Source organism: Dendrobates tinctorius, unplaced genomic scaffold, assembly GCF_039654945.1.
Source record: "Dendrobates tinctorius isolate UK_male_01 unplaced genomic scaffold, ASM3965494v1 ptg000018l, whole genome shotgun sequence".
Taxonomy (NCBI): domain Eukaryota; kingdom Metazoa; phylum Chordata; class Amphibia; order Anura; family Dendrobatidae; genus Dendrobates; species Dendrobates tinctorius.
Window position 1 is genome coordinate 10,633,406 of NW_027361686.1, and position 25,405 is coordinate 10,658,810.

At 51.4% G+C, this 25,405-nt stretch overlaps 1 long non-coding RNA gene across 1 annotated transcript in view; it reads right to left on the bottom strand.

The window, feature by feature from the left end:
- Window positions 1–6,720: 6,720 nt before the first annotated feature.
- The window catches only part of LOC141082509 (uncharacterized), a 32,597-nt gene continuing 13,912 nt past the window's right edge, over window positions 6,721–25,405 (bottom strand). Inside the window, exons 2-3 of the long non-coding RNA XR_012230521.1 lie at window positions 9,294–9,383; window positions 6,721–7,650 (exon numbers count right to left, since the gene is read on the bottom strand). This is a non-coding gene — a long non-coding RNA (uncharacterized lncRNA). The remainder of the gene's footprint in view (window positions 7,651–9,293; window positions 9,384–25,405) is intronic.

The following is a 25,405-nucleotide window of genomic DNA, read 5'->3' on the forward strand; positions in this document are numbered from 1 at the left end:
GACAACAGAGGCGTCTCCCTGCTGTCACCACACTCACTCTCCCGCTATTCACCAAGGGACACCCCCTCCAACCCTTTCACCATGAGGTCTGCACCTCCCAGGGTTGGTTACTGGCAAGAGATGATACCTGTCCCTACTCCCCCGCAGCACACCTGCCGCTCACACCTGAAGGAGAAGGGGACAGGAATATGGAGGAAATATACACTCGCTGGTCGCCTTCCTCCAAACGACCAGGAGGGGGCGGCCTCTTCAGTGGTATAGAAGATTTGGCGTCAGCCCCGCGGACTATACACCAGTCTGCTCACTACAGGGACGTACATCTTCACCTCGGGGAACCCCAGACAGCACCATGGGGATCACCAACTCCACCCACCTGTCTGGTTACGTCCGCCTGTATGAACAAGTCCCACTCCCCAGCAGCGACTCTAGGGGGCTTTTACCAAAGCCGCAGGGACATGGAGGAAAAATACACTCGCTGGTCGCCTTCCTCCCCACGACCAGGAGGGGGCAGCTTCTTTGGTGGTATTGAAGATTTGGCATGAGCCCCGCGGACTATCACCAGTCTGCTCACTACAGGGACGTACCCCTTCATCTCAGGGAACCCCAGACAGCACCATGGGGATCACCAACTGCACCCACCTGTCTGGTTACGTCCACCTGAATGAACAAGTCCCACTCCCCAGCAGCGACTCAAGGGGGCTTTTGCCAGACCCGCAATTTGCCAAAGCCACCATTTTGATTACCTGGTTGCCTGAGCAGAGGCCCCAGACCCTGATAACTGCTGCTGCAGCGGCTCTAACACACCTTGCCGCTCCCCACTCACCTCAGTAAGGCCTGGCAGCAATTACTCACAGGTCTCCACATGGCCAAAGCTCACCAGATAAAAAAAAAATGTAGGGTTGGTGATAATGTCACAGTCACGTGTGTCTGGACGCAGCGAGTACCGCAAGGCGAACCCATGTGACGCACGTGACCCTGAATACACCGCCTCCAGTGGGGAAAATGTAAATAATAAACACGTGCAGCTGGATACACCGCCTCCAACTGGCGAATTTAGACATTACACGTATATACAAGTCTGGAAACCCCGCCTCCAGTAAGGCAAATTTAAATAATAAAGGGGAACCTGGGAATCATTAACAATGGTGGGCCCTGCGATAGGCAATAGGGAAGTGGAGACCTCCTGAGCTCCCCTGAGCCAGTGTCCCTGCACTCCTAACGTTCCCTATGCCGGTTCCGCACCGGGCGCGCAACAGGAACCTAAAACCCTAGCTCGTCCTGACCTAAACCCTCACTAGGGAAATGGTTGGTGCGGAAACTAATCCCACCACTGCACTAAAACACACATGAGGAAAGATGACAAAACAGGGGAAACACCACTTAGCTTTGCTCTGTTGCGTACGCTCCTAGCAACAGAGCCCACCACCTGTGTGCATCTTCTCCTCCACCCGGATCCATCACCATAACTGGATCCTTCACCATTGTGCAGCCTTGGAGCAGAGTCCACCACCAGTTGCAGCTTCCCAGAAAACAGAGTCCCAAAGATGAGTCCAGCTTCTGCCAAAAAGTCCAGCATGCTCGAGTCCAGTCTTCAGCAACCAAGTCCAGCATGCTGAGTGCAACTCTCTCCATAGTCATCACTCCACCAAGCCATGCAAGCACTTCCTGCCAACACCATAAACTGTGACTCCACCACACCATGCCAGCCCTTCTTGCAGACCACCTAGCTACCACTCGTCCCCTCTGGCTGGGATGTGCAGGACTCATGTTCAGCTCCTTCATTCACCCAGGCCTCCTTGTGAATGACTAACACACAATCAATATCACCAACAGTGATTGAACCCACCTGGCTCCCTTTTATAGAGCCTAACACCTGATTTGTAATTGCGTGCACATTAACCCTAAAACTAAGGTGCAATACCACTCACCACCACCGGGCAACTTAGAATGAACGACACCACGTGTAATAATTCTAATGGCCACCGGGGGGCAATCAACCCACTTTGGCACCAAGCCAAAGGAAAAAAAGTTCAATTTGTGCACTTAAACTGTCAGATCCACGCTGGATCATGACAGAACCAATCAAGCAACGCAAACTCATTTAAGCTGTCTCTGAGCCCCGAGTCAGATTAACTCCTGATAAACTGAACTCTGATTAATACACTCCCAGATCTGTGACATCATGCAACCATAAGCTATCGTTTGGATGTGTGTAGGGCGGCAAATGGCACCCACATCGAACTGCACTGAATAGGCATGAAACTGAGAGTTTTTCTTTTATTTGGAGCAGATTTCACATTTCTATTGTTTTTTGCTGCTTTCCAGTAACTGGTCAAAAGTGCACCCTGACTTTACGGACACACTGTATTTAGCGTTTACTGGCTATTAAAATAGGGGGGCCCCCAAAAAAAATGACATGGGCTCCCCTTATAATTAATAGCCAGAAAAGGCTATGCAGACAGCTGCGGGCTGATATTCATAGCCTAGGAAGGGGCCATGGATATTGACCCCCCCTAGCCACAAACACCAGCTCACAGCCCCCCAGAAATGGCGCATCTGTAAGATGAGCCAATTCGGCACTTAGCATCTCTCTTTTCACTGCCCTGTAGTGGTGGCATATGGGGGTAATTGTTTGGGGGTTGATGTAACCTTTGTATTGTAAGGTCACATCAAGCCTGGTTTACTAATGGCGAGGTGATCAATAAGACACTTATCCATTACTAATCCTATAGTCATTATGTGGCACCCCTGAGGCTTCAGTCGCCACAGAGGTACTGCACTTTCTCCTAAGGTGTGGTGCCTCACCATCCAGGTAAGGTGGGAACTCCTAACCACACTCCACACCTGCACCCCACACACAGGATAGTTCAGCAGGGGCCCATCCATGCTTTATGCTGGAAAGGTAATAGAGTACCTTTTGTGGTCCCTGGCTTCGTAACACGAGAGGTGCTGGGAGGTGGGTGGAGTTAGTATAAAAGAAGGGGAAAGTGTAGGATTTCAGTTCAGTTTAGTCTGAGTGCAGTCTGAGTTGGTCAGTCTGGGGAGTACAGTCACTCAGTGAGGAGTGAGGATCCCTGGAAGAAGGGATGGAGGAAGGAGTGCTGCAGCTGCCCCAGTGACCTGAAACTACAGCTTCCATAGAAAGACAGAACAGATCGGAACGAAGGAGAACAGAAGGACGGTGGGAAGTGGGTTAGAGATAAGACAACCCTTCCAGTCCAAAGCGCAAGGCCGGGGCCTGGTCCCCGAGGTTGACCGGATCCTTAATATCCAGCAACAGACACCGGTGGAGTAGTGAGCCGCTAATGCCTTACTCCTGTCATAGACTTGGGACACAACAGCACCTTAATAGAGAGCCGGGACTCTGGAGATAGAGATCCCTGATCAGGCTACAGCTGTCTGTCATACAAGTAAGGGTCTTAGGAACCCGAGACAAGAGGCACTCGAGGGAACCATGGTACTGGGGTACTTCACACTTAAAGGCGCAATAGAGGAGACGTTCAGGAAGGTACACGTTGGCGGAGTGTTGGAAGGGTGCTTTCCTTCTTTCTTGGAGGTTGGCTGGGGCCCTGACCTGGAGAACATGGCACTGAGGCAGGCACCTGTGTGAACTGCAGACTGTGAGTAAAGCTTTGGAACCGCACACTCTGGTGTCCTCCAGTTATTCCAGCACCACTACACCTGGGTACCCGCACCAACACCATCTGCGCCTCCTCTCCATTACTTCACCTACACTGCCCTGGGACTACAGCTCCACCTGTGGAGAGCTTCACCATCTTTGCTGCGCACACCATCAGTCCCAGAGGATCTTCACGCAGCGTCGGCCTAACACCATACTTGCCGAACACCACAGGTGGCGCCACGAACTATCCAAATAAACTATACCATAAACCACCATTTCATTGGGCACCCAGGGCCATGGACCAGGTCACCGCCACCGCAGCACATCCCCCTGATACCGGCCGGGTACCGAGTACCCCACAGCCCTGGGACAGGGCGACCCAATTACAGGTTCAATAAAGAAACAGCCAGAATAAAGTCTTTTAATGAAATAAAACACAACACAGTTTTTCATCTTTATTATCCAGCTAATCCATGTGACGCCCTCGTTCTCCTGTAATAAATAAATAAAAAAAAACAATATACCATACCTGTCCGTCGTTCTGTCCCATGCAGTAATCCATATCGGGAAAATACAGTTTGCAACCAGGAGGGGTACGAAGATGCGACCGCCCTGGCTGCAAACTACTGGTGAATGAATGAGATGATGCCAGCGCAGCTCGAGAAACTAGCGGTGACATAGCTGAGTCTGCATGGGAAATTGAATTAGCATTCGGCTCTTTGTCCACTTTGATGCCAGTTCTAATACCCAGAACCCATTTGGGCCAGGCTGGAGAGAGTTGGGTTTGATGCGGGGCATCACTATCTGTGTATTCATAGTATGGCATCAGTGGCGCAAAGTCGTTTAACCCCTTAAAAACATCAGTTACTTATTCAAATCTGTGAAAATCGACTGTGTGCCCACTTTGATGCCAGTTCTGGTGCCAATAACCCATTTGGGCCAGGCTGGAGGGACCTGGGTTTGATGCGGGGCATCACTATCTGTGTATTCTTAGTGTGACATCAGTGGCCCAAAGTCATTTAACCCCTTAAAAACATCAGTTACTTACTCAAACCTGTGAAAATCGAATGTGTGCCCACTTTGATGCCAGTTCGGGTGCCAATAACCCATTTGGGCCAGGTTGGAGGGAGTTGGGTTTGATGCGGGGCATCACTGTCTGTGTATTGATAGTGTGACATGAGTGGCCCAAAGTCATTTAACCCCTTAAAAACATTAGTTACTTATTCAAATCTGTGAAAATTGACTGTGTGCCCACTTTGATGCCAGTTCTGGTGCCAATAATCCATTTTGGCCAGGGTGGAGGGACCTGGGTTTGATGCAGGGGATCACTATCTGTGTATTCTTGGTGTGAAATCAGTGGCCCAAAGTCATTAACCCCTTAAAAACATCAGTTACTTATTCAAATCTGTGAAAATTGGGTGTTTGCCCACTTTGATGCCAGTTCTGGTGCCAATAACCCATTTGGGCCAAGCTGGAGGGACCTGGGTTTGATGCGGGGCATCACTGTCTGTGTGTTCTTAGTGTCATTTCAGTGACCCAAAGTCATTTAACCCTTTCATTAATGCCCTTTGGGGCCCACTTTGATGCCCATTTTTGTGCCAGTTTTATAATTTTTGTCGTTGATTTTAAGTGTATTCACATCAGGGCACCTCACTGCATTGTTTTTTTATTATTGTGTTGCTTTTTTTTGTTGTTAAATCTGTAAAAACAGAAGAAGAAAAAATTGCCGAATAAGAAACTGACGAATAAGAAACCAACTTCAGCCCCGAATAAGAAACTGGACGAATAAGAAACCAACTTCAGCCTCATCTACTGGTGTGCGTGTGGGATGTAAGTGTTGGAGTGTGGTCAGGTGTCTCCACCTTACCTGGATAGTGGGGTACCACACCTCAGGAGGAGGTGCAGTACCTCTGTGGCGACTGAACACTCAGGGGCGCTACATATGTGCAATGCAAGGCACATACATATGTGTCCCTCATATGTCAAGCAATAAGAGAAGTCAGGGCATATTATAAATTCAATAAGGCCCATGTCAAATCCTATATAAACCATCATCAGAGGTAAAGGCACAAAGAAGTATATCCGTGGTACACCCTCCGTTGCATATCATTAACGGCACAAAAAAGTGCATCCAATGGAAACACCCCACAGAAAAGAACCTCATGAGCCATGGACCCACATGCCCCCAACCAAAGCGATAACAGCATACTCAATAAGAAAAGAATCCCACAAAATACGTATATCCGAAAATTCCAAATGTCCCAAGGCTAGATGAAAAAAGCTAGATTGACGTGTATGAATTATGCGCCATCCCTAATATAGGCCAAATGTCAATGGTCAAAGGGCAAAAACTGCTATAAAGAAATAAGAAGCCATAATAGCCCATAAATTAACATGGGGCAACAATTAACCCCACTATTGAACAATTGTATACATAAATCTTATTCTTTGTCAAACAAGGTTATAGACATCCTTAATATTAAACAGCAAGTCCTCGACAATAGCCCAGAATTTCCCATAAAGGATGATCTCGCATTTAAGTGGACAAATGCCCAAATATATGAATATCTCCAATCTGATAGAAGATAGGTCCTAGATCGGCCAAAGCTTGTCTTTATTGGAACACCTCAAACGAAGAACCATATTTTGAGACTATGTATGTCCCAGGAGAGGCCACCTATGGAGAAAATAACAAACTAGTTAGCCCAAAAAGCCAGTAAACACTAACTCCTCGTTGAGTCCCATTAGGGCCATAGAACCCAAATTAAAAATCAAGCGGGACTCAACCTGCAGCAATTGTTTTTTGGGGGAGCCCCCCCCCCCTATTCGAGACTAAGATCCTTTCCAATCCCACCACCCTAATGTTGGTGATCTTACCCAAGTGGTGGGCAAGAAAGTGAGCCGCCACCGAGGTCAAAGTCTTGCCTTTCGTTTGATCCGAAAGGGCCAAATTGATGGTGGAAAAGTGTTTATGTATTCTTCGTCGTAACTCCTGGGATGTCTGACCCACATAGACCTGTTGGCACAGACAGACCAAGGCATAAATTACACAACTGGTTCTACAATTGATGTAAGATTTCAGTTTGTGCCCAGTTTAATAAAGCTATCCCTAGTGGGATGCATGTGAGGACATATTGTACAATTTCCACAGGCAAGGAACCCCTGAGAGTAATTCCTCAATGCAGTCTAACAGTTTGTCTGGTGTAATCGCTCCTAGTTAGAAAATCCCAGGGGCTCTCTGGCTGTAAGACAAGGCTGCTCAGAAACAATTCCAGGCGTCTGTAGATCTGTGGTTAGAATGCCCCAGTGTCTTCGAAGAATGTCACTCACCTGTGTCCAATGGCTAGTATATTGAGTAATGGTCCGTGTAACCAACATGGAATCCTGTGTATGCCCTCTAGCTTGTTGGTATGCCATAGAGATACTTTTCCGTTGGTAGTTCCTCTGTTTAAAATGTTCTATTAGCTGTAAAGCTTCACACCGAAAATCAGAGTCAGAGGTACAATTTCTTCTTGTTCTTAAAAACCGTCCAATGGGAACCCCATTTCTTGTATGAACCGGATGAAAGCTTTGGTAATCCAATAAGCTGTTTGTAGCCATTGGCTTTCGGAACAGTTTAGTCGAAAAGAAGATGGCAACTCGGACCTAACTGCCTAAAAGGCTGTTAAATTGCTTCACGTTCCTTCTAAAAAACTGGAGGGCAGAGCAGAATGTGAATTCAAGTCTTTATTCCATCCAGATTAAAAATTAGAACATCCATGGTAATAAGATTAAAAACATGTTGATTCTGACGCATTTCTGGCTGAAGACCTTAGTCGTAAAATAATCTTGTACCACGAATGTCCTAATTTTTAAACTGGATGGAATAAAGTTGACTTGAATTTTATTTTATTTTCTTCTGTGATGAACATCCTTCTTTTCTTATGTATCTATCACCAGTGGTCAACTGGATCTACACATACCTAATGAGAGCAGCCATACGACTTATTGCATGGTGAGGCATTTTCCTTCTACAGAATGGGAATTACCTACAAGAGGAGAAGTGTGCCAAAAAAAAGGAAAGATCCCAGAGTGAGTAAATAATGAAATAACAAACAAAAAATAAAACGAGTATTGTTAACAAATATACTACCAACTTCCTAATTACAAACAGAAGATAGGTGCAAAGTATAGCAAAGAAACAGAAACGCTAAACCCCTTTTTGCATGTGAGTGCTCTTGGGAATAGTTGCCTGCTGTCACGATTCGACAGATGAGTGACCTGGGAGCAGGGGGCACCTTTCCTGGCCCTAACTCTAGGGGGCGCCCTAGCTCGCCCTGTTCCCTGGGATATTTCAGATGGCGAAGATGCCGGGGCCTCCGCCCTTGCCTTATCTCCTATGAAAGCCCTTCGTCTGTCCCTTTCCCCCACCAGGGGAAGAGAGTCGCTACTGTATATCGCAGTATACCAACCCAACACACAGGGTGACAAAGACAAGGGTAAAATGAAAACTCCATACACAAAAAATATACACTCACATATAACAGAGGTATTCACCAGGGTGTGTAGTGAGGGGGAAGAAAGTAAAACGGGAAACGATAAGGAATTTCCAAGCATACAAACCAGGCCACAGTCACTAATAAACTCCTCTAGCTCTCCTTCACAACACCAGCTTCTCTCACTCCAAGATCAATGTAGCTATTGCTAACTCTGACATTGACTTGGTAATCGAGGACAGATTTTATAGGGAAAAGGAGTGGCTAACTGAACACAGCTGAATATAGAAGCTTTCCAATGTGACCGATTAACTGTTCTGCTGGAATAAACAAACACGTTTAGTACACTGGAAAAGTACTTCTCAGCGTACTAAGAGCGACCAGACGCTGCGGTCTTCTGACTCCGCTCCGTTACAGTAACCCTGTGACACCTGCTTTTACACTCTGGCCACCCAACTACCTCTTCCTGCCTATTGCGGTGCTGTGGATTCCTCCCCATCTGCTCAGCTGTCCTCGCTCTGTATGGCACCTTCCCATATTGGGTCAGTAACTTCATCGTTCACCACCTCATCTTTTAAGCCACCACCACAACAAGGTAGACTCTTTTGGCCGGGCCATATTCTACTTTTACTTATTAAACATTTCCTAAAATATCCAATACTCTTTTTAGGTTTATTTTTATTTATTTTTCTTTAAGGGAATGAGTCGCATATATTTTTTAGAATGACCATTAATACCACATACAAGGGTCAAAAACTGTCACACCATGACCAGACCATATATTACCACCACATAACGACCGAATAATACCATATATAAGGAACAAATACCTCCATACCATGACCAGACCACATATTACCATCACATAGTGCCAAATAATACCACATACAGGAAGAAATACCGCCACACCATAACCAGATCACATACTACCACCATATAGTGACCGAATACTACAATACAGATCATTAATAAAAAAATACACAACACTAATGCCATTAAACACAGAAGCTTTGTATATAGTGTACAGGTAATACAGAGCTCATCAGAGACATTATACACAGGAGCTCTGTATACAGTGTCAGTGTCCAGGTAATACAGTGATTACCTGTGACATTATACACAGTACCTCTGTATATAGTGCACAGAGAACAGGTTATAGTGTATAGTGTCAGTGTACAGGTAGCACACTGACTCACCAGAGACGTCTCCAGCTGATGTCACTCATCTTTGCTTTTCTTTTTTATGCAGGGCAAACCGCCATCATTTCTTTCAGCCAGGACTCGTCTCTGCATAAAATAACACAAAGTTACCTTGAGCTCGGCTTTCAGAGCACATTCCCCATTTTTCCCCTTTCTTCTACACTACACATCTAAATACAGACGTGCACCCACCATTAATATATAATATTACACTATTCCAAATATAAATTATAATTCACCACTGCGCCCCCACCAACAATAAATAGCAATTTCCCCACCTAATATATACATTAATGAGCCCCTGTACTCTTCCTCCAATTCATTACCAGTCACTGCATCCTCAATGTCCCCCAATATGTGCCTCCCGCTCCCCCAATTCATTATATTTATATGCCCCTTCCGCCCCAATTCATTGTCATGTCTTCTTTCTCTCCCACCCTCTATTCATTATCAACTGCTCTATCCCACATTCAATACATCATTTACTCCCATCACCCTGAAAATTATTTGCTCCCCCCCAGGTCCTCATTTGTTCTCCCCATCCCCCACCTTCAATTCAATTGCTGTCCCCGTCCCTCATTTCATCATTTGCAGTCCCCCTCACTTCGCTGTCCCCCTTCCCCCCTCTCTTCATAATTTGCAGTCCCCCTTACCCCCTCACTTCATCATTTGCAGTCCCCCATTCCCCCCCCATTTCATGTGCAGTCCCCTTTCGTTCATGTGCTGTCCCCTATCCCCTCCCTCACATGATCATATGCAGCCCCCCTCCGTCATTTGCAGCCCCTTCCAACATTTGCAAGCTCCATTCCATAATTTTCAAATTGCAGCACCCCCCTCCATCATTTCCATCCCCCCTTTCATCATTTTCAGCACCCCCTCCATCATTTGTAGCTCCCCTTCATCATTGGCAGCCCCGCTGTCATCATTGGCAGCACCCCCCTCCATCATTGGCAGCACCCCTCCATTATTTGCACTGCAGTCCCCCTCCATCATTGGCAGCCCCCTCTATCATTTGCAGCCCCACTATCATTTCCAGCTCCCCTCCATGATTTCCAGCACCCCCTCCATCATTTGCTGGCCTGCTCCATCATTTCCAGCACCTCCTCCATCATTTACAGCCCCCTCCATCATTTCCAGCACCTCCTCCATCATTTGCAGGCCCGCTCCATCATTTCCAGCACCCCCTCCATCATTTGCAGCCTCCTCCATCATTTGCAGCACCTCCTCCATCATTTGCAGGCCCGCTCCATCATTTGCAGCCCCCTCCATCATTTGCAGCCCCCTCCATCATTTGCAACCCCACTTTATCATTTTCAGCACCCCCTCCATCATTTGGAGCCCTCTCCATCATTTGCAGCCCCCTCCTTCATTTCCAGTACCCCCGCCATCATTTGCATGCCCCTCCACCATTTCCAGCACCCTCTCCATCATTTCCAGCACCCGCTCCATCCTTTCCAGCACCCCCTCCATCATTTGCAGGCCTGCTCCATCAGTTCCAGCACCCCCTCCATCATTTCCAGCACCCCCTCCATCATTTGCATGCCCCTCCATCATTTCCAGCACCCCCTCCATCATTTCCAGTACTCGCTCCATCATTTCCAGCACCCCCTCCATCATTTCCAGCACCCCCTCCATCATTTGCAGGCCTGTTCCATCATTTCCAGCACCCCCTCCATCATTTGCAGCCCCCTGTACCATTTGCAGCCCCCTGCATCATTTGCAGCCCCTCCATCATTTGCAGCCCCCTCCATTATTTCCAGCACCCCCTCCATCATTTCCAGCACCCTCTCCATCATTTGCAGCCCCCCTCCATCATTTCCAGCACCCCCTCCATCATTTGCACTGCAGTCCCCTCCATCATTGGCAGCCCCCTCTATCATTTGCAGCCCCCCTCCATCATTTTCAGCACCCCCTCCATCATTTGCAGCCCCCTCCATCATTTGCAGCCCCCTCCATCATTTCCAGCACCTCCTCCATCATTTGCAGGCCCGCTCCATCATTTGCAGCCCCCTCCATCATTTGAAGCCCCCTACATTATTTCAAGCACCCCCTCCATCATTTGCAGCCCCCCTCCATCATTTCCAGCAGCCCCTCCATTATTTCCAGCACCCCCTCTATCATTTGCAGCCCCATTATCATTTCCAGCTCCCCTCCATGATTTCCAGCACCCCCTCCATCATTTGCTGGCCTGCTCCATCATTTCCAGCACCTCCTCCATCATTTGCAGCCCCCTCCATCATTTCCAGCACCTCCTCCATCATTTGCAGCCCCCTCCATCATTTGCAGCCCCACTTTATCATTTCCAGCACCCCCTCCATCATTTGCAGCCCTCTCCATCATTTGCAGCCCCCTCCTTCATTTCCAGCACCCCTCCATCACTTGCATGCCCCTCCATCATTTCCAGCACCTGCTCCATCATTTCCAGCACCCACTCCATCATTTCCAGCACCCCCTCCATCATTTGCAGGCCTGCTCCATCATTTCCAGCACCCCCTCCATCATTTGCAGCCTCCTCCATCATTTGCAGCACCTCCTCCATCATTTGCAGGCCCGCTCCATCATTTGCAGCTCCCTCCATCATTTTCATGCCCCTCCATCATTTCCAGTACCCGCTCTATCATTTCCAGCACCCGCTCCATCATTTCCAGCACCCCCTCCATCATTTGCAGGCCTGCTCCATCATTTCCAGCACCCCCTCCATCATTTGCAGCCCCCTGTATCATTTGCATCCCCCTGCATCATTTGCAGACCCTCCATCATTTGCAGCACCTCCTCCATCATTTGCAGGCCCGCTCCATCATTTGCAGCCCCCTCCATCATTTGTAGCCCCCTCCATCATTTGCAGCCCCACTTTATCATTTCCAGCACCCCCTCCATCATTTGCAGCCCTCTCCATCATTTGCAGCCCCCACCTTCATTTCCAGCACACCCTCCATCATTTGCATGCCCCTCCATCATTTCCAGCACCCCTCCATCATTTCCAGCACCCGCTCCATCATTTCTAGCACCTACTCCATCATTTCCAGCACCCCCTCCATTATTTGCAGGCCTGCTCCATCATTTCCAGCACCCCCTCCATCATTTGCAGCCACCTGCATCATTTGCAGCCCCTCCATCATTTGCAGCCCCCTCCATCATTTGCAGCCCCCTCCATCATTTCCAGCACCCCCTCCATCATTTCCAGCACCCCTCCATCATTTGCAGCCCCCTCCATCATTTGCAACCCCCTCCATCATTTGCAGCCCCCTCCATCATTTCCAGCACCCCCTCCATCATTTCCAGCACCCCCTCCATCATTTCCAGCACCCCTCCATCATTTGCAGCCCCCTGCATCATTTGCAGCCCCTCCATCATTTGCAGCCCCCCTCCATCATTTCCAGCACCCCCTCCATCATTTGCACTGCAGCCCCCTCCATCATTGGCAGCCCCCTCTATCATTTTCACCCCCACTATCATTTCCAGCTCCCCTCCATGATTTCAAGCACCCCCTCCATCATTTGCTGGCCTGCTCCATCATTTCCAGCACCTCCGCCATCATTTGCAGCCCCCTCCATCATTTGCAGCCCCCTCCATCATTTCCAGCACCTCCTCCATCATTTGCAGGCCTGCTCCATCATTTCCAGCACCCCTCCATCATTTGCAGGCCCGCTCCATCATTTCCAGCACCCCCTCCATCATTTGCAGCCTCCTCCATCATTTGCAGCCTCCTCCATCATTTGCAGCACCTCCTCCATCATTTGCAGGCCCGCTCCATCTTTTGCAGGCCCCTCTATCATTTGCAGCTCCACTTTATCATTTCCAGCACCTCTCCATCATTTCCAGCACCCCCTCCATCATTTGCAGTCCCCTGCATCATTTGCAGCCCCCTCCATTATTTCCAGCACCCCATCCATCATTTGCAGCCCCCTGCATCATTTGCAGGCCCCTCCATCATTTCCAGCACCCGCTCCATCATTTCCAGCACCCCTCCATCATTTCCAGCACCACCTCCATCATTTCCAGCACCAACTCCATCATTTGCAGGTCTGCTCCATCATTTCCAGCACCCGCTCCATCATTGGCAGCCCCTCCATCATTTCCAGCACCCGCTCCATCATTTCCAGCACCCCCTCCATCATTTGCAGGCCTGCTCCATCATTTGCAGCCCCTCCATCATTTGCAGCACCTCCTCCATCATTTGCAAGCCCGCTCCATCATTTGCAGCCCCCTCCATCATTTGTAGCCCCCTCCATCATTTGCAGCCCCACTTTATCATTTCCAGCACCCCCTCCATCATTTGCAGCCACCTCCTTCATTTCCAGCACCCCCTCCATCATTTGCATGCCCCTCCATCAATTCCAGCACCCGCTCCATCAATTCCAGCACCCGCTCCATCATTTCCAGCAGCCCCTCCATCATTTCCAGCACCCCCTTCATCATTTGCAGGCCTGCTCCATTATTTTCAGCACCCCCTCCATCATTTGCGCCCCTGTATCATTTGCAGCCCCCTCCATCATTTGCATCCCCTCCATCATTTCCAGCACCCCCTCCATCATTTGCAGCCCCCCTCCATCATTTGCAGCCCCCTCCATCATTTGCAGCACCTCCTCCATTATTTGCAAGCACGCTCCATCATTTGCAGCCCCCTCTATCATTTGCAGCTCCACGTTATCATTTCCAGCACCTCTCCATCATTTCCAGCACCCCCTCCATCATTTGCAGTCCCCTGCATCATTTGCAGCCCCCTCCATTATTTCCAGCACCCCATCCATCATTTGCAGCCCCCTGCATCATTTGCAGGCCCCTCCATCATTTCCAGCACCCGCTCCATCATTTCCAGCACCCCTCCATCATTTCCAGCACCACCTCCATCATTTCCAGCACCACCTCCATCATTTGCAGGTCTGCTCCATCATTTAAAGCACCCGCTCCATCATTGGCAGCCCCTCCATCATTTCCAGCACCCGCTCCATCATTTCCAGCACCCCCTCCATCATTTGCAGGCCTGCTCCATCATTTGCAGCCCCCTGTACCATTTGCAGCCCCCTGCATCATTTGCAGCCCCTCCATCATTTGCAGCACCTCCTCCATCATTTGCAGGCCCGCTCCATCATTTGCAGCCCCCTCCATCATTTGCAGCCCCCTCCATCATTTGCAGCCCACTTTATCATTTCCAGCATCCCCTCCATCATTTGCAGCCACCTCCTTCATTTCCAGCACCCCCTCCATCATTTGCATGCCCCTCCATCATTTCCAGCACCCGCTCCATCATTTCCAGCACCCGCTCCATCATTTCCAGCACCCGCTCCATCATTTCCAGCACCCCCTCCATTATTTGCAGGCCTGCTCCATCATTTCCAGCACCCCTTCCATCATTTGCAGCCCCCTGCATCATTTGCAGCCCCTCCATCATTTGCAGCCCCCTCCATTATTTCTAGCACCCCCTCCATCATTTCCAGCACCCCCTCCATCATTTGCAGCCCCCTGCATCATTTGCAGCCCCTCCATCATTTGCAGGCCCCCTCCATCATTTCCAGCACCCCCTCCATCATTTGCACTGCAGCCCCCTCCATCATTGGCAGCCCCTCTATCATTTTCACCCCCACTATCATTTCCAGCTCCCCTCCATGATTTCAAGCACCCCCTCCATCATTTGCTGGCCTGCTCCATCATTTCCAGCACCTCCTCCATCATTTGCAGCCCCCTCCATCATTTGCAGCCCCCTCCATCATTTCCAGCACCTCCTCCATCATTTCCAGCACCCCTCCATCATTTGCAGGCCCGCTCCATCATTTCCAGCACCCCCTCCATCATTTGCAGCCTCCTCCATCATTTCCAGCACCCCCTCCATCATTTGCAGCCCTCTCCATCATTTGCAGCCCCCCTCCTTCATTTCCAGCACCCCCTCCATCATTTGCATGCCGATCCATCATTTCCAGCACCCCTCCATCATTTCCAGCACCCGTTCCATCATTTCCAGCACCCGCTCCATCATTTCCAGCACCCCTTCATCATTTGCAGGCCTGCTCCATTATTTCCAGAACCCCCTCCATCATTTGCGCCCCTGTATCATTTGAAGCCCCCTCCATCATTTGCAGCCTCCTCCATTATTTCCAGCATCCCCTCCATCATTTCCAGCACCCCCTCCATCATTTGGAGCCCTCTCCATCATTTGCAGCCCCCTCCTTCATTTCCAGTACCCCGCCATCATTTGCATGCCCCTCCACCATTTCCAGCACCCTCACCATCATTTCCAGCACCCGCTCCATCCTTTCCAGCACCCCCTCCATCATTTGCAGGCCTGCTCCATCAGTTCCAGCACCCCCTCCATCATTTCCAGCACCCCCTCCATCATTTGCATGCCCCTCCATCATTTCCAGCACCCCCTCCATCATTTCCAGCACCCGCTCCATCATTTCCAGCACCCCCTCCATCATTTCCAGCACCCGCTCCATCATTTCCAGCACCCCCTCCATCATTTCCAGCACCCGCTCCATCATTTCCAGGACCCGCTCCATCATTTCCAGCACCCCCTCCATCATTTGCAGGCCTGCTCCATCATTTCCAGCACCCCTCCATCATTTGCAGCCCCCTGTACCATTTGCAGCCCCCTGCATCATTTGCAGCCCCTCCATCATTTGCAGCCCCTTCCATTATTTCTAGCACCCCCTCCATCATTTCCAGCACCCCCTCCATCATTTGCAGCACCCCCTCCATCATTTGCAGCCCCCTGCATCATTTGCAGGCCCCCTCCATCATTTCCAGCACCCCCTCCATCATTTGCACTGCAGCCCCCTCCATCATTGGCAGCCCCTCTATCATTTTCACCCCCACTATCATTTCCAGCTCCCCTCCATGATTTCAAGCACCCCCTCCATCATTTGCTGGCCTGCTCCATCATTTCCAGCACCTCCTCCATCCTTTGCATCCCCCTCCATCATTTGCAGCCCCCTCCATCATTTCCAGCACCTCCTCCATCATTTGCAGGCCTGCTCCATCATTTCCAGCACCCCTCCATCATTTGCAGGCCCGCTCCATCATTTCCAGCACCCCCTCCATCATTTGCAGCCTCCTCCATCATTTCCAGCACCCCCTCCATCATTTGCAGCCCTCTCCATCATTTGCAGCCCCCTCCTTCATTTCCAGCACTCCCTCCATCATTTGCATGCCGCTCCATCATTTCCAGCACCCCCTCCATCATTTCCAGCACCCGTTCCATCATTTCCAGCACCCGCTCCATCATTTGCAGATCTGCTCCATCATTTCCAGCACCCCCTCCATTATTTCCAGCACCCCCTCCATCATTGGCAGCCCCCTCCATCATTTCCAGCACCCGCTCCATCATTTGCAGGCCTACTCCATCATTTCCAGCACCCCCTGCATCATTTGCAGCCCCCTCCATTATTTCCAGCACCCCCTCCATCATTTGCAGCCCCCTGCATCATTTGCAGGCGCCTCCATCATTTCCAGCACCCGCTCCATCATTTCCAGCACCCCTCCATCATTTCCAGCACCCCCTACATCATTTGCAGATCTGCTCCATCATTTCCAGCACCCCCTCCATTATTTCCAGCACCCCCTCCATCATTGGCAGCCCCCTCCATCATTTCCAGCACCCGCTCCATCATTTGCAGGCCTACTCCATCATTTCCAGCACCCCTGCATCATTTGCAGCCCCCTCCATTATTTCCAGCACCCCCTCCATCATTTCCAGCACCCGATCCATCATTTCCGGCACCCCATCATTTGCAGGCCTGCTCCATCATTTGCAGCCCCCTTCATCATTTCCAGCACCTCCGCCATCATTTGCAGCCCCCCTCCATTATTTGCAGCCCCCCTCCATCATTTCCAGCACCCCCTCCATTATTTGCAGCCCCCTCCATCATTTCCAGCACCCGCTCTATCATGTCCAGCACCCCCTCCATCATTTGAAGGCCTGCTCCATCATTTCCAGCACCCTCTCCATCATTTGCAGCCCCCTCCATTATTTCCAGCACCCCCTCCATCATTTCCAGCACCCGATCCATCATTTCCAGCACCCCCTCCATCATTTGCAGGCCTGCGCCATCATTTGCAGCACCTCCTCCATCATTTGCAGCCCCCTCCATCATTTCCAGCACCTCCTCCATCATTTGCAGGCCCGCTCCATCATTTCCAGCACCCCTCCATCATTTGCAGGCCTGCTCCATCATTTCCAGCACCCCCTGCATTATTTGCAGCCCCCTCCATTATTTCCAGCACCCCCTCCATCATTTCCAGCACCCGATCCATCATTTCCAGCACCCCATCATTTGCAGGCCTGCTCCATCATTTGCAGCCCCCTTCATCATTTCCAGCACCTCCGCCATCATTTGCAGCCCCCCTCCATTATTTGCAGCCCCCCTCCATCATTTCCAGCACCCCCACCATTATTTGCAGCCCCCTCCATCATTTCCAGCACCCGCTCTATCATGTCCAGCACCCCCTCCATCATTTGCAGGCCTGCTCCATCATTTCCAGCACCCTCTCCATCATTTGCAGCCCCCTCCATTATTTCCAGCACCCCCTCCATCATTTCCAGCACCCGATCCATCATTTCCAGCACCTCCTCCATCATTTGCAGGCCCGCTCCATCATTTCCAGCACCCCCTCCAACATTTGCAGGCCCGCTCCATCATTTTCAGCACCCCTCCATCATTTGCAGCCTCCTCCATCATTTGCAGCACCTCCTCCATCATTTGCAGGCCCGCTCCATCATTTGCAGCTCCCTCCATCATTTGCAGCCTCCTCCATCATTTGCAGCCCCCTCCTTCATTTCCAGCACCCCTCCATCATTTTCATGCCCCTCCATCATTTCCAGCACCCGCTCCATCATTTCCAGCACCCACTCCATCATTTCCAGCACCCCCTCCATCATTTGCAGGCCTGCTCCATCATTTCCAGCACCCCCTCCATCATTTGCAGGCCCGCTCCATCATTTCCAGCACCCCCTCCATCATTTGCAGCCCTCTCCATCATTCGCAGCCCCCTCCTTCATTTCCAGCACCCCTCCATCATTTTCATGCCCCTCCATCATTTCCAGCACCCGCTCCATCATTTCCAGCACCCACTCCATCATTTCCAGCACCCCCTCCATCATTTGCAGGCCTGCTCCATCATTTCCAGCACCCCCTCCATCATTTGCAGCCCCCTGCATCATTTGCAGCCCCCTCCATTATTTCTAGCACCCCCTCCATCATTTCCAGCACCCCCTCCATCATTTGCAGCCCCCTGTATCATTTGCAGCCCCTCCATCATTTGCAGTCCCCCTCCATCATTTCCAGCACCCCCTCCATCATTTGCACTGCAGCCCCCTCCATCATTGGCAGCCCCCTCTATCATTTTTCACCCCCACTATCATTTCCAGCTCCCCTCCATGATTTCAAGCACCCCCTCCATCATTTGCTGGCCTGCTCCATCATTTCCAGCACCTCCTCCATCATTTGCAGGCCTGCTCCATCATTTCCAGCACTCCTCCATCATTTGCAGGCCCGCTCCATCATTTCCAGCACCCCCTCCATCATTTGCAGCCTCCTCCATCATTTCCAGCACCCCCTCCATCATTTGCAGCCCTCTCCATCATTTGCAGCCCCCTCCATCATTTGCAGCCCCCTCCATCATTTCCAGCACCTCCTCCATCATTTGCAGGCCTGCTCCATCATTTCCAGCACCCCTCCATCATTTGCAGGCCCGCTCCATCATTTCCAGCACCCCCTCCATCATTTGCAGCCTCCTCCATCATTTCCAGCACCCCGTCCATCATTTGCAGCCCTCTCCATCATTTGCAGCCCCCTCCTTCATTTCCAGCACCCCTCCATCATTTGCATGCCCCTCAATCATTTCCAGCACCCCCTCTATAATTTCCAGCACCCGTTCCATCATTTCCAGCACCCGCTCCATCATTTCCAGCACCCCTTCATCATTTGCAGGCCTGCTCCATTATTTCCAGAACCCCCTCCATCATTTGCGCCCCTGTATCATTTGCAGCCCCCTCCATCATTTGCAGCCTCCTCCATTATTTCCAGCATCCCCTCCATCATTTCCTGCACCCCCTCCATCATTTGCAGCCCCGCTCCATCATTTGCAGCCCCCTCCATCATTTCCAGCACCTCCTCCATCATTTGCAAGCACGCTCCATCATTTGCAGCCCCCTCTATCATTTGCAGCCCCACGTTATCATTTCCAGCACCTCTCCATCATTTCCAGCACCCCCTCCATCATTTGCAGCCCCCTGCATCATTTGCAGCCCCCTCCATTATTTCCAGCACCCCATCCATCATTTGCAGCCCCCTGCATCATTTGCAGGCCCCTCCATCATTTCCAGCACCCGCTCCATCATTTCCAGCACCCCTCCATCATTTCCAGCACCACCTCCATCATTTCCAGCACCCCCTCCATCATTTGCAGGTCTGCTCCATCATTTCCAGCACCCCCTCCATTATTTCCAGCACCCCCTCCATCACTGGCAGCCCCCTCAATCATTTCCAGCACCCCCTCCATCATTTGCAGGCCTGCTCCATCATTTCCAGCACCTCCTGCATCATTTGCAGCCCCCTCCATTATTTCCAGCACCCCCTCCATCATTTCCAGCACCCGATTCATCATTTCCAGCGCCCCCTCCATCATTTGCAGGCCTGCTCCATCATTTGCAGCCCCCTCCATCATTTCCAGCACCTCCGCCATCATTTACAGCCCCCCTCCATTATTTGCAGCCCCCCTCCATCATTTCCAGCACCCCCTCTATTATTTGCAGCCCCCTCCATCATTTCCAGCACCCGCTCCATCATGTCCAGCACCCCCTCCATCATTTGCAGGCCTGCTCCATCATTTCCAGCACCCTCTACATAATTTGCAGCCCCCTCCATTATTTCCAGCACCCCTCCATCATTTCCAGCACCCGATCCATCATTTCCAGCACCTCCTCCATCATTTGCAGGCCCGCTCCATCATTTCCAGCACCCCCTCCAACATTTGCAGGCCCGCTCCATCATTTTCAGCACCCCTCCATCATTTGCAGCCTCCTCCATCATTTGCAGCACCTCCTCCATCATTTGCAGGCCCGCTCCATCATTTGCAGCTCCCTCCATCATTTGCAGCCTCCTCCATTATTTGCAGCCCCCTCCTTCATTTCCAGCACCCCTCCATCATTTTCATGCCCCTCCATCATTTCCAGCACCCGCTCCATCATTTCCAGCACCCGCTCCATCATTTGCAGGTCTGCTCCATCATTTCCAGCACCCCCTCCATCATTTGCAGGCCCGCTCCATCATTTCCAGCACCCCCTCCATCATCTGCAGCCCTCTCCATCATTCGCAGCCCCCTCCTTCATTTCCAGCACCCCTCCATCATTTTCATGCCCCTCCATCATTTCCAGCACCCGCTCCATCATTTCCAGCACCCACTCCATCATTTCCAGCACCCCCTCCATCATTTGCAGGCCTGCTCCATCATTTCCAGCACCCCCTCCATCATTTGCAGCCCCCTGCATCATTTGCAGCCCCCTCCATTATTTCTAGCACCCCCTCCATCATTTCCAGCACCCCCTCCATCATTTGCAGCCCCCTGCATCATTTGCAGCCCCTCCATCATTTGCAGGCCCCCTCCATCATTTCCAGCACCCCCTCCATCATTTGCACTGCAGCCCCCTCCATCATTGGCAGCCCCCTCTATCATTTTTCACCCCCACTATCATTTCCAGCTCCCCTCCATGATTTCAAGCACCCCCTCCATCATTTGCTGGCCTGCTCCATCATTTCCAGCACCTCCTCCATCATTTGCAGGCCTGCTCCATCATTTCCAGCACCCCTCCATCATTTTCAGGCCCGCTCCATCATTTCCAGCACCCCCTCCATCATTTGCAGCCTCCTCCATCATTTCCAGCACCCCCTCCATCATTTGCAGCCCTCTCCATCATTTGCAGCCCCCTCCATCATTTGCAGCCCCCTCCATCATTTGCAGCCCCCTCCATCATTTGCAGCACCTCCTCCATCATTTGCAGGCCTGCTCCATCATTTCCAGCACCTCTCCATCATTTGCAGGCCCGCTCCATCATTTCCAGCACCCCCTAGATCATTTGCAGCCTCCTCCATCATTTCCAGCACCCCCTCCATCATTTGCAGCCCTCTCCATCATTTGCAGCCCCCTCCTTCATTTCCAGCACCCCCTCCATCATTTGCATGCCCCTCAATCATTTCCAGCACCCCCTCTATAATTTCCAGCACCTGTTCCATCATTTCCAGCACCCGCTCCATCATTTCCAGCACCCCTTCACCATTTGCAGGCCTGCTCCATTATTTCCAGAACCCCCTCCATCATTTGCGCCCCTGTATCATTTGCAGCCCCCTCCATCATTTGCAGCCTCCTCCATTATTTCCAGCATCCCCTCCATCATTTCCTGCACCCCCTCCATCATTTGCAGCCCCGCTCCATCATTTGCAGCCCCCTCAATCATTTCCAGCACCTCCTCCATCATTTGCAGCCCCCTCTATCATTTGCAGCCCCACGTTATCATTTCCAGCACCTCTCCATCATTTCCAGCACCGCCTCCATCACTTGCAGCCCCCTGCATCATTTGCAGCCCCATCCATTATTTCCAGCACCCCATCCATCATTTGCAGCCCCCTGCATCATTTGCAGGCCCCTCCATCATTTCCAGCACCCGCTCCATCATTTCCAGCACCCCTCCATCATTTCCAGCACCACCTCCATCATTTCCAGCACCCCCTCCATCATTAGCAGGTCTGCTCCATCATTTCCAGCACCCCCTCCATTATTTCCAGCACCCCCTCCATCATTGGCAGCCCCCGCTCCATCATTTCCAGCACCTCCTGCATCATTTGCAGCCCCCTCCATTATTTCCAGCACCCCCTCCATCATTTCCAGCACCCGATTCATCATTTCCAGCGCCCCCTCCATCATTTGCAGGCCTGATCCATCATTTGCAGCCCCCTCCATCATTTCCAGCACCTCCGCCATCATTTGCAGCCCCCCTCCATTATTTGCAGCCCCCCTCCATCATTTCCAGCACCCCCTCTATTATTTGCAGCCCTCTCCATCATTTCCAGCACCCGCTCCATCATGTCCAGCACCCCCTCCATCATTTGCAGGCCTGCTCCATCATTTCCAGCACCCTCTCCATCATTTGCTGCCCCCTCCATTATTTCCAGCACCCCCTCCATCATTTCCAGCACCCGATCCATCATTTCCAGCACCCCCTCCATCATTTGCAGCCCTCTCCATCATTTGCAGCCCCCCTCCTTCATTTCCAGCACCCCCTCCATCATTTGCATGCCCCTCAATCATTTCCAGCACCCCCTCTATCATTTCCAGCACCCGTTCCATCATTTCCAGCACCCGCTCCATCATTTCCAGCACCCCTTCATCATTTGCAGGCCTGCTCCATTATTTCCAGAACCCCCTCCATCATTTGCGCCCCTGTATCATTTGCAGCCTCCTCCATTATTTCCAGCATCCCCTCCATCATTTCCTGCACCCCCTCCATCATTTGCAGCCCCGCTCCATCATTTGCAGCCCCCTCCATCATTTCCAGCACCTCCTCCATCATTTGCAAGCACGCTCCATCATTTGCAGCCCCCTCTATCATTTGCAGCCCCACGTTATCATTTCCAGCACCTCTCCATCATTTCCAGCACCCCCTCCATCATTTGCAGCCCGCTCCATTATTTTCAGCACCCCATCCATCATTTGCAGCCCCCTGCATCATTTGCAGGCCCCTCCATCATTTCCAGCACCCGCTCCATCATTTCCAGCACCCCTCCATCATTTCCAGCACCACCTCCATCACTTCCAGCACCCCCTCCATCATTTACAGGTCTGCTCCATCATTTCCAGCACCCCCTCCATTATTTCCAGCACCCCCTCCATCATTAGCAGCCCCCTCCATCATTTCCAGCACCCCCTCCATCATTTGCAGGCCTGCTCCATCATTTCCAGCACCTCCTGCATCATTTGCAGCCCCCTCCATTATTTCCAGCACCCCTCCATCATTTCCAGCACCCGATTCATCATTTCCAGCGCCCCCTCCATCATTTGCAGGCCTGCTCCATCATTTGCAGCCCCCTCCATAATTTCCAGCACCTCCGCCATCATTTGCAGCCCCCCTCCATTATTTGCAGCCCCCCTCCATCATTTCCAGCACCCCCTCCATTATTTGCAGCCCCCTCCATCATTTCCAGCACCCGCTCCATCATGTCCAGCACCCCCTCCATCATTTGCAGGCCTGCTCCATCATTTCCAGCACCCTCTCCATCATTTGCAGCCCCCTCCATTATTTTCAGCACCCCCTCCATCATTTCCAGCACCCGATCCATCATTTCCAGCACCCGATCCATCATTTCCAGCACCCCCTCCATCATTTGCAGGCCTGCTCCATTATTTCCAGCAACCTCTACATTATTTGCAGCCCCCTCCATTATTTCCAGCACCCCCTCCATCATTTCCAGCACCCGATCCATCATTTCCAGCACCCCCTCCATCATTTGCAGCTCCCTCCATCATTTCCAGCACCTCCTCCATCATTTGCAGGCCCGCTTCATCATTTCCAGCACCCCCTCCATCATTTGCAGCCTCCTCCATCATTTGCAGCACCTCCTCCATCATTTGCAGGCCCGCTCCATCATTTGCAGCTCCCTCCATCATTTGCAGCCCCCTCCATCATTTGCAGCCCCACTTTATGATTTCCAGCACCCCCTCCATCATTTGCAGCCCTCTCCATCATTTGCAGCCCCCTCCTTCATTTCCAGCACCCCTCCATCATTTTCATGCCCCTCCATCATTTCCAGCACCCGCTCCATCATTTCCAGCACCCGCTCCATCATTTCCAGCACCCCCTCCATCATTTGCAGGCCTGCTCCATCATTTCCAGCACCCCCTCCATCATTTGCAGCCCTCTGTATCATTTGCAGCCCCCTGCATCATTTGCAGCCCCTCCATCATTTGCAGCACCTCCTCCATCATTTGCAGGCCCGCTCCATCATTTGCAGCCCCCTCCATCATTTGTAGCCCCCTCCATCATTTGCAGCCCCACTTTATCATTTCCAGCACCCCCTCCATCATTTGCAGCCCCCTCCATTTCCAGCACCCCCTCCATCATTTGCATGCCCCTCTATCATTTCCAGCACCCCCTCCATCATTTCCAGCACCCGCTCCATCATTTCCAGCACCCACTCCATCATTTCCAGCACCCCCTCCATTATTTGCAGGCCTGCTCCATCATTTCCAGCACCCCCTCCATCATTTGCAGGCCCGCTCCATCATTTCCAGCACCCCCTCCATCATTTGCAGCCCCCTCCATCATTTGCAGCCCCACTTTATCATTTCCAGCACCCCCTCCATCATTTGCAGCCCTCTCCATCATGTGCAGCCCCCTCCTTCATTTCCAGCACCCCCTCCATCATTTGCATGCCCCTCCATCATTTCCAGCACCCCATCATTTCCAGCACCCGCTCCATCATTTCCAGCACCTGCTCCATCATTTCCAGCAGCCCTTCTATCATTTCCAGCATCCCCTTCCTCATTTGCAGGCCTGCTCCATTATTTCCAGCACCCCCTCCATCATTAGAGCCCCTGTATCATTTGCAGCCCCCTCCATCATTTGCATCCCCTCCATCATTTCCAGCACCCCTCCATCATTTGCATCCCCCCTCCATCATTTACAGCCCCCCTCCATCATTTCCAGCACCTCCTCCATCATTTGCAAGCACGCTCCATCATTTGCAGCCCCCTGCATCATTTGCAGCCCCTCCATCATTTGCAGCACCTCCTCCATCATTTGCAGGCCCGCTCCATCATTTACAGCCCCCCTCCATCATTTCCAGCACCCCCTCCATCATTTGCAGCCCTCTGTATCATTTGCAGCCCCCTGCATCATTTGCAGCCCCTCCATCATTTGCAGCACCTCCTCCATCATTTGCAGGCCCGCTCCATCATTTGCAGCCCCCTCCATCATTTGTAGCCCCCTCCATCATTTGCAGCCCCACTTTATCATTTCCAGCACCCCTCCATCATTTGCAGCCCCCTCCATTTCCAGCACCCCCTCCATCATTTGCATGCCCCTCTATCATTTCCAGCACCCCCTCCATCATTTCCAGCAC